Source organism: Amphiura filiformis, chromosome 19, assembly GCF_039555335.1.
Source record: "Amphiura filiformis chromosome 19, Afil_fr2py, whole genome shotgun sequence".
Classification (NCBI taxonomy): domain Eukaryota; kingdom Metazoa; phylum Echinodermata; class Ophiuroidea; order Amphilepidida; family Amphiuridae; genus Amphiura; species Amphiura filiformis.
This window is the reverse complement of record NC_092646.1, coordinates 35,478,350-35,488,015: the sequence shown is the minus strand read 5'-3', so window position 1 is coordinate 35,488,015 and position 9,666 is coordinate 35,478,350. Positions and strand designations below refer to the sequence as shown.

The following is a 9,666-nucleotide window of genomic DNA, read 5'->3' as shown; positions in this document are numbered from 1 at the left end:
ATTCAATTCGATTTAATTCAATTTAATAGTCAATTTCATATTAATAGTCCGGCAAGGCCCGCAGAGCTGGCATAGTATTTGTTCATGGGCAACTCAACCCAAACCTCCACGAGGTGTCGGATGGGTAACTCTAACTTGGGCAATGGGGAACAGGCTTGGATGTGTGGAAGGCAGCTAGCGGAGGATCATGTAAAGTTTTGGCCACGTTCTAGCCCTTCCTCGGCGGACTCAGCCTGATGTGGCTATGAAAAGACACCGTTTGGTTTTTAAACACGCCTGCATGGAAATGAAATCGCCGTATGAGTTTACAGAAAGAGACATATCATGATATACAACGTGGCATCAAGCTGATAGAAAATAACTAAGATTCGCAGTGAAGCATATGGTCGAATCCAACCAAAGGTGTCCACGGGCCAAAAATAAAAGTCCGAAATAAAAATGTCTCCACAATTTTTCCCTTTTGCCCATTGATTGATGACATATTGGCCTTATAGGAACCAAAAGTGCCATTACTAATCTTGAAAAATAAATCCAGGACGTGTGATAGTAAATGTGATATCAAAACCCAATGTTACCTACGAATACCACTAGGATGCTTTCACTATCGCAATAATAATCAACCTAAAACAAATGGAATATTCCCATTAACCATGTTAACGCTTTTTTCGTGTAATGTAGACCACATGGTGTCAGGAAAATGCTAGCTCAACCAGAAAATATTTGTTTTTATTTTTATAACGCGATCAATATGATCTTAGTCAATTTATGCTAGTTTATTTTTGAAAATGAAGTTTAGGTCAGTTTCTGTATTTTATTTATCAAATGAGTATGAATCAATTTACACATTGTATTAGAACGAGTAGGATATATGTTTTCAAGAATATTAGGAATTATACGCATACACCTAACGCTTTATACAATGAAAAGGTGAAGATACCCGGGTATTCGTAGGTAACATGAGCGATTTAACAATATCTATATTGAGTTTAGAGGTTTAAATTTTGCTATTTTGGTAATGAATTAATAAAATGGTAGTTTTAGATCTCTTTCAGATGGTACGTCCAAATGAATAAATGATATTACCTTAGATCAAAAAATGTTGATGCTTTTAGCAAGATTTTGAACACTTCATTTTGATATACAAGTAGTTAATCAGCAATTTTACATAATAAATCATTGTTGAATGAATCCGTATATGGGTAATAATAGTGTCCTGGGGTACCGCTTAAAGTTTTTGACAATTAATTTCCATTGGTAGAGACACTTCATTACACATGTCATGTATTATGCTGTATTCGTAAGTAACATTTCAGTATTTGTAGGTAAGAATTAGACTTTTGGTGGATATCACAATCAAAACTTCATTTTATAAAGCACTTTGAATGTATTATTTTCTTTATGTGCGTTTATTGATACTTTAGACCCTATCATGTATTAATAATGTCGGTTCACAGCGGTTGAAAGAGGGTTGAAGTAAGAAACAAAGGCACTAAAGTGACTTTAATTTGCTTAATTGCACACAAATCGCTTAAAACCGTTATTGCAGACTTGTGAAGTCCATCTTGGAGTCAGTTACGTCTTGTGGCCTTTCGTTTGAGGGCAACTACAATTAGCTTTATACCAGGGTCCATCACTGTGTTGTCTAGATCATGAGACAGTGAGAACAGTCGTTTTTTCCATGGTATTCGTAGGTAACCTTAGCGAAAACGTCAAAAGTTACCTTCGAATAAATCAATTTGGACACAAATTACTCAGAAACCAGAAGGTCGGTAAACATTTAAAATGAAGCACACATGACAGTTGACAAATCCAAGTATTTATCCCTTCTAATCTTCTTTGAATCTGATTTTTCTTTCAAATGAGCAGACCGTCGTCTATTTCAGTACATATTTTTCACCAATTAAGCCGTATTCAGTTTTGCATGGTGGGCATGTATGTGAATTCGCAACTTTCATTGACATATGATTTGATAGCAAACATACAGGCCTTTGTTATGTACCAATATGGGCATTGGCATGAATGGCGGTGTTTCACAATACTGTCATGATAAATCAATTGTATTCGTAGGTAACATTCGGTTACCGAAATTTACCTACGAATACTTGCTTTTATTGTTGACATCTCAGAAATATTTAAACGCAGGCTATTGAAACTTGGTAGAAATAAAGAGTGTATTACCCTGCACCTATTGCTTAACTATTGTTTACTATTCTCTCACTTTGTGGAAATGGCACAGCTTTTAACTTGTATTCGGAGGTAATGCATATTGTTTACCTAACCTAACTTTGTGCCATTTAGAATTTCTGGCAGCTAAACACAATAATAAAGATGTCCGAATGCAATGCATTTCAGTATTGGACATATCAAAGCTTGTATCAATTGCGCATTTATTAGTGATTTCCATTTTTAAAGATATATCTAGTGCTATGAAAATTGTATTCGTAGGTAATGTAAAAAATACCACTCAAAAAATTATCACAAAAAATTCATAATTATGTACAAATATGTGAAAAATTGAACAGGCAATCTTTGAATACACACCTTTCAGGAAATCAATTTAGATTCAATCCAATGACTTCTTTTCATAACTGATTTATATGTTTTTAAAAATACTTAAAGAAATATTTTGAAAAAATGGGTAAAAATAGCATGCTTTGGGGTCTCTGTGTCTAAGTTTCTCACAGAAGGGGGTCTTATTATATATGGCGCGAAGCGTATGATCAAGGCAAATAAACACAATACAAAAACGAATGCCAATTGATTAATACTTTTAAGTTATGGCCCTGAACATGCCGTGTACACTTTTCGTTGGATTCGACCATATAATGTTTTATGACTGAATTAAGATAATTATACAGGTGCAATTTGACAAAGGAGTGAGTACTGGCGCAAATAACCTTATGAGTTGAAAGCGCCATTCAAATCTACAAAAACGAAATTCATATTAAGATCTCTTTCTCTCTCTTTCCCTTTTTCAGCTGTTCGTGTTGAACATCAGCCTTATCTATTTGTTTCTCGGCGGGGAAACGTACTTAAATGCTTCCTTACCCACCATTGAACGACAGTTCAAGTTGTCGAGTTTGGAATCAGGAGTCTTGGCGATCGTGAATGATCTGGCATTAATATGTGTGATCGTTGTTGGTTCTTATTTTGGCTACAAATCCCACCGACCTCGATGGATTGCTGGAGCTGGTACATTAAGTGGTATGTGCATTAAAGGGGGTGGATAGGGTCATCGTCAATATTTGCCCTGTGTAAATGGTAAATGGAAGAGTAAAAAAATGATGGTACACTTTCAACGTGTGAATGTAATTTTCTTCCCCATCCTCCCCTCTATGATATGCACAGAAACGGTCATATCTTACAATCCTGTCCATCAAAAGTAACCAAAAATTACACAGAGGATTGCCTCAATACTCTACTCTAAACACATGTCTGTAACCAAGCAGCTGTCCAACTGACACAACAGCAAAATGCACTGATATGGAGCAGCTTCCTGGACCACATTCACAGCCCAATAATTGGCACCCAGCACAAGAAATCTGTGAGAATCGTTGAACAGATGATAATTTACAAAACGGTGCTGCTTTTTACTTTTCACGCACTTTCTTTAAGAAGAAACAGGTCTTGTTCCACACTATTCCACTTTAGTCTTTGGGAATTATCATCTGTGCAAGGTCCTCCTTTTAATATTGGGCGTAAAGCATCCAATTATATCATTATTAATTATGTTTTGGATCCAATATTTTCACACACTTGGATTCATCAAAACATAATAATGGTTATTGCTGAACCGTGATATATCATGTCATATCACACAGATGAGAACCAATAAGATTACAGGAACTTTCTCAAGTGTTCATGAATGTGTATTAATAACAATGTTTTATTCCACCATATTTTTTGCTGCAGTAATAGGAAATCTTTTGTGTACCTTACCCCACTACTTGAACAAGCCATTTGATACTAACGATTTTCTGACCAATGATAAGAATGCTTCATCAGATTTGCTGAGTAAATTTCTCTGCTCCGCTGATGATCGAAATTTAAGGATGAAAAACCAATCGTCAGAGTTTTGCCAGGTAAGCGATTCGTTTCGGGGGGGGGGGGGGGTCTTTCTCTATACCTACTTTTTGCTGTTTTTGCTACCCTAATTGGGCGCTTTTAAGGACACTTTTGCCAAATGCGCCCAATTGGGCACATGGGTGTTCACTGAAATTCCACCCTTCGACTATGCCAAAATCGCTGAAAAGGTACCCCAAACAATGGCACATCCCCGTATACCTTCAACCAGAGGGAGAGAGAGACACCCGGGATTCTTTCAGTAACTAGTCCTGGAGCATTATTGACACTTTTATTATTTGTGGCGCATAAACCTGCGCCACAAATAATAAACCGGGAGGTGGACTATACTACAGGTCCACCTTTTTTTTTGGGGGGGCTACCCTCGTGGTAGACTGCCACTGCTCATCTTGATAAATTTATATACTTGCTGGAGATATCAGCCTAAACCCACAACTCCGCCAAAGTCTACAAGCCGTCCACGAGGCCGTGAACCGAAATCCGGGACTGAAATAGCCCTGTGGTATCTGTAAGTACGCTTATAAAACTGGCAGTATTATGTGTAGCAATAATTGTGAATCAATTTTGGCGATCTTCTTGGAAAAAGAACTGGCAACCACGTCCCAAAACTGCAAAAACTGTTCCACAATGCATTGCAAACTTCCAATGTCGATTTGGCTTATTGTAAATGGCCATCTTCTTACCCAGAAAGCACTTTTCATCACCAGAAGACATGCAAACGGTACCGAAAACATCCTGGATCTCCTGTTTACGAGTCATCATTCCCTTCTTCACTCAATCAGACCACACCCAGGAATCGGTGACCACCAAGCTGTCCTTGCTGTTTTGAACACCAAAGTTGATATCCCTAAGAAGCCTGTCATTGTGGAAGAGTGTTAACGAAGAAGAATTGGGACAAAATGCAAGAGAGATTGCGGACAAATTCACTGGTACTGATCTCCCAAGAAAGAACAGTGGAGGAAACCTGGAAGTTTTTTGCGAACTCCTTAAGTGTCCTTAATTGACAAACATGTACCACACAAGACCTAGACTGGCACAAAGGTGCGCCATGGTTCACAAACAGCCTCAAGAAGAAGATTCGGAAGAAAGAGAAGTTTTATGCCCGTGCTAAATTATCTGGTAGAGAAGACCATTGGACCCAATACAAAGACTACCAAAGTATGGTAAAACAAAACCATCTGATATACCATATGCTTTGTTAGATCGAAAAGGAAAGACAACACAGTCAATGTGTGACAGTGGTCCCAGTGATAAAGGTTATGTCACCCTCACGAAGGATAATGATAAGGCCACACCATGACCGCAGAGTGTCTTCACTAGAGAAAGCATAGAACCATCTCAAATGCCAAAATTAGACCAGAATCCGTATGAAGACATGCCTGAAATTGTAGTTTCAACAGAAGGGTGACATGACATCGACAGTTCTTGTCGCAATTTCGCCATTTTTATTTTCACAGACGATTTGACTAATTCAGGCCATCTAGTAGACTTTCTTACCAATCGTTTTTGTTACCCTAACTATAGTTCGCTATAGTATCTATCAGCACCAATCATGACGGAATTATCGAAGCGGAAAATTGAAAGCGAAGGCAATTGTGTAGCTACTAACAGATATCCTACACAATCGTCCTCGCTTCCAGTATGCCGCTTCGCAAATTCCGGTTTGATTGGAGTTATCCGAGCCAAAACGCCAGAGGCCATTTATGACTCTGTATGACTTTATTTTTTGTTCAAAGGGGGAGAGAGACGTTTCTATTTCGGTGATATGGGTGGTCATTGGACAGATTTTGATCGGTGCTGGGTCTGGATGCGTAATGCCACTAACCATTACTTACATTGAAGATGCAGTGGGCAAAAGCAAAATACTTTCTTATACGGGTAATGTATAAGTTTGAGGTGAAGTTCCAGGTCTGGGCCACTCATGTATAACTGTTATAAGTATCCGCGTAATTTGACTTTCAAAATAACTCCTAGTAAGATTCAAACAATTTGTCAAATTTACCCTTAATCTGCCTAAATGAGGATTGTACACGTAAATAAAATAAATACCCTTTATAGCAAAAATATGATTATTGGTCAAAACTATAACTGGAACAATCCAAGACATTTCCCATCCAATATTTTAAAACTCATAGCGAGACCAATACTTGGACGTAAAGCATCCAATTCGATCATTATTATGTTTTGGATCCAATATTTTCACACACTTGGATTCATCAAAACAGTTTTTGCAGCTTTATTACCAAATTTGTAATTGCAGCTGTTGTGTTTTTCGGACAACTGGGTGGAGGTATCGTCGGATTTCTGGTAAGCTCCTTCACAAATTCTCTGTTTGTGGATTTTGATCGTCTGAAGCCCGAGGATATTCCAAATATACCACAGTACGATACCAGATGGATAGGCAAGTAATAATTTTGTGAGAACAAGAAAATGTGACCCAACGCTGATGACACTGATATCGGAATAAGAATAGTCGAGCAGGCACCTTTTATTCTTTTCCCTTTATATATGGGGTCAATAATTATATTGACCATGCACTTTTGGGTAATAGCCTTTTTGAAATATGGCGGGCACAAAAGGAGAGGGCGTACTTTGATTTGGGTAATCTTTTGTCAACTGAGAACCATACAAAAGAATACCCAAACCAAAGTACGCCCTCTCCTTTTGTTCCCGACATACTTAAAAAAGGCCAATGGGCTTGTCCAGAGGAGGTTTAAAGGCATTCCTACAATGCACTATGATTGGGAAATTTGATCAATATAACCTAATTTTAAAGGCAAAGTCCCCATTACCACACACAGAAAATGGTAATTTTAAAACTGCAGCCAACGAGCTAATAGTTGAGACTTATAACTTATATTTGACTTTCTTACAGGAAACATTCATATTGTCCCACTGCATTAATTTTATTCATAAGTCTCAATGTTTTGAATATTAAATAAAAGGATGAAAACACCAGATATTTGCACACAATCCTAATGCAAGGTATAGTCAACTGTGCTGCTTGTGTACAAAAGCCAGACATAGCAAGGTCAGAAACCCCATTGGGTTATGGGAATGTCTTTAAACATCCGCTGGGGCTTGTCTTAGGGGAATCTTAGAATTGGTGCTTGAAAATTTGTCACGCTAATGACGTCATAGGCCATGCCGCATTTGTAGGGGGTTAGGTTTCACTGTCTGAACAGAATTGATCATGTCTCACCTCCTTTTTCAACCAAATCGACGGTAATAACTCTTGTAGTGAGTTACCAACATTTAACCACAGATTGCAAACCTTACTTCCTGGGAACTATAAACACCACACAAGGTCATTTTATGTAACTCATTGACCCAACTGTGTATACTGCCACTAACTATATATCCTGGTGATCTGGTCACCTCATTGACAGATACTAACCTCAGGAGAGAATTCAAGTTCTGATATATTTTTTTCTGGCAGAGAAACCTGAATAATCAGTATTGTGTCTAAGATGCTTTGGTTGTACAATACGAGCCCAAATAGATCAAAGGTCGACAAACTTTTCTACGTAGTTAGCTGTAGTTTAAATTTTTAACATACTCTTGTTCAACGAACTGTCTCAAAATGTCTGTCCTGACACAGGGATGAAAAGAGTAGAGTTTGCTGTAGCCACAAAGTTTAGTTTTAAAAATATGAGGTAGAGGTAAACTGTAAAGTGGTTAACCCTTGACCTCTCACCCCGCTGAAACTAAGCATCATGATATGTGTATGGAAAACTATAATTATTAATCATATGTCATGTAGACAATTTTAAAGTAATTTTAGTATTCGTTGAAATCGGAACATGTTGAAAATTTTACACCGGTAGAAAAATTTGTTGACCTTTGAAACTGTTTGGGCTAATATCGTACAACCCTGAGGAAGCGGTTGAGTTTACAACTTGATCGGAGCAACTTGATTTTATTTACCCCTAAAAAGGGGACGTGGCCTTTGATGTAATTAATAACAACTCCGAATTTTGGCACCCCTTCTAAAACAGTTCTATACACCACAAGGAAGGTTTATGCTCAATCACTTGCTTTTATCCAGAAGTGCACGATCATGGTGACAATATTATAATTCGAGGGTTGACAAACAGAAGGTCTTAACTCACTTTTGGCTATTTTGAGATTTTGGTACCAAAATAATATGTAATACCCACAGATTTTTAAAATCATAAGCCTTAACTCAATTCAACTTCCTATTGCATCTATAGCACAATAATACTTTGTCACATCTCAATGCAAAATATAATTTTTACTAATTTTTCTCAAAAAGGCACTTTTTGAGTTAAGGCCTTCTGTTTGTCAACCCTCGAATTATGCAATTATTGACTACGGTACACCGTTAGTGTAAAGTTGCGTATGAGTAACATTTCCTTGTTTAAAATTGATGCATAACAATTTGAGGGGTCAAAATGACAGGTGATTTCTTCTCGGGGTGGGGGAAGGGGGAGGGAGCGGTCACTAGGTTGTGAGCTGTCACTGTGTTTTAATCAGTGTCTCGGAGTATAGTGTGTAAAAAAGGCCCTGTAGTAGGGCTACTTGCGCCGTTCTCAAATCCCTGGTCATTTTTACATGGATAGATTTCGTACAATTTTTTTCGCAGGTGCATGGTGGTTGGGCTTCCTCATAAATGGAATTTGTTTGTTGGTTTTCACAATCCCCATGTTCTTCTTTCCCCGAAAAATGAAAACCAACAAAATGGAAGAAGCAAATGAGCTGAGAGACGTAGCAGAAGGTGTTCTGAAAGATACAAAAGTAACGGATATTCTCCGGGCGAGCGAGGAAAAAGGACTGACGGAAGTCGCCCGTGGTAAGTAAAGTTCCACGTACAAAAATGCTGTAAACTGTAATAAAAAAACACTAGCATAGTAAGCAAAGAAAGATTAGGAAATGTAAAGCATATTTATTGCAGTGGATATATATAAGAGGATTGGTTTCATAATAGCGCCATCTCATGAAAAGCGTTTTTAGAAGACCTAAAAGGCATTTTTTAAAATTAATTTCGTATTTCAAGCGTTAATTCCCGCTGTATATAGAACTACTTTACTTGCATTCAATGCATATTAGTAAACAGTAATACAATCAAAATCAAATCCAAGTTAGTTGTGTTATTTACTCTAAGCACATACTTTTAAACAAAACAGGTGCAAAGTAAATCTAGAAAAACCGAAATTTGAAACCATTTGCAAAGTCAAGCCAATATAGGAGCCCGTCGTAGCGGGCGCCCCAAAAAGAAAGAAGAAAAAGCGGCACGTGGCCAAAGGTTTTCCAAATTTAAAAGCAAACTGGATACAATTACTTATTTTGAACCTGTATTTATGACGCTTTGCGCAAATTCGGTTTGGTCAAAACATAATTATCGACTATTAAGGATACAAAACCTGTCCTCAAATTTGATGCACGTAGCCTCATTCAAATTTTAATGCATCTTAAAGGCAAGGTCTAAGGATTCTTATTTTAGTAATAGTTTTATTCTGAGCCAAATGGAAACCTTTGTTGTTTGAAACTCAAATCTCATCGCCGATGAAAAATACACCGCGTGATGAGAATTTTCACCACCGAGCTCGTAAAAACCCTGCT

The 9,666-nt window shown here is 37.6% G+C and overlaps 1 long non-coding RNA gene across 1 annotated transcript; it reads left to right on the top strand.

Moving 5' to 3' along the window:
- The first annotated feature begins 3,917 nt into the window (after window positions 1–3,917).
- On the top strand, window positions 3,918–6,479 carry LOC140141226 (uncharacterized). The gene is made up of 3 exons (XR_011857380.1): window positions 3,918–4,082; window positions 5,820–5,961; window positions 6,344–6,479. It is a non-coding gene; the product is annotated as an uncharacterized lncRNA (long non-coding RNA).
- The last annotated feature ends 3,187 nt before the right edge of the window (window positions 6,480–9,666 follow it).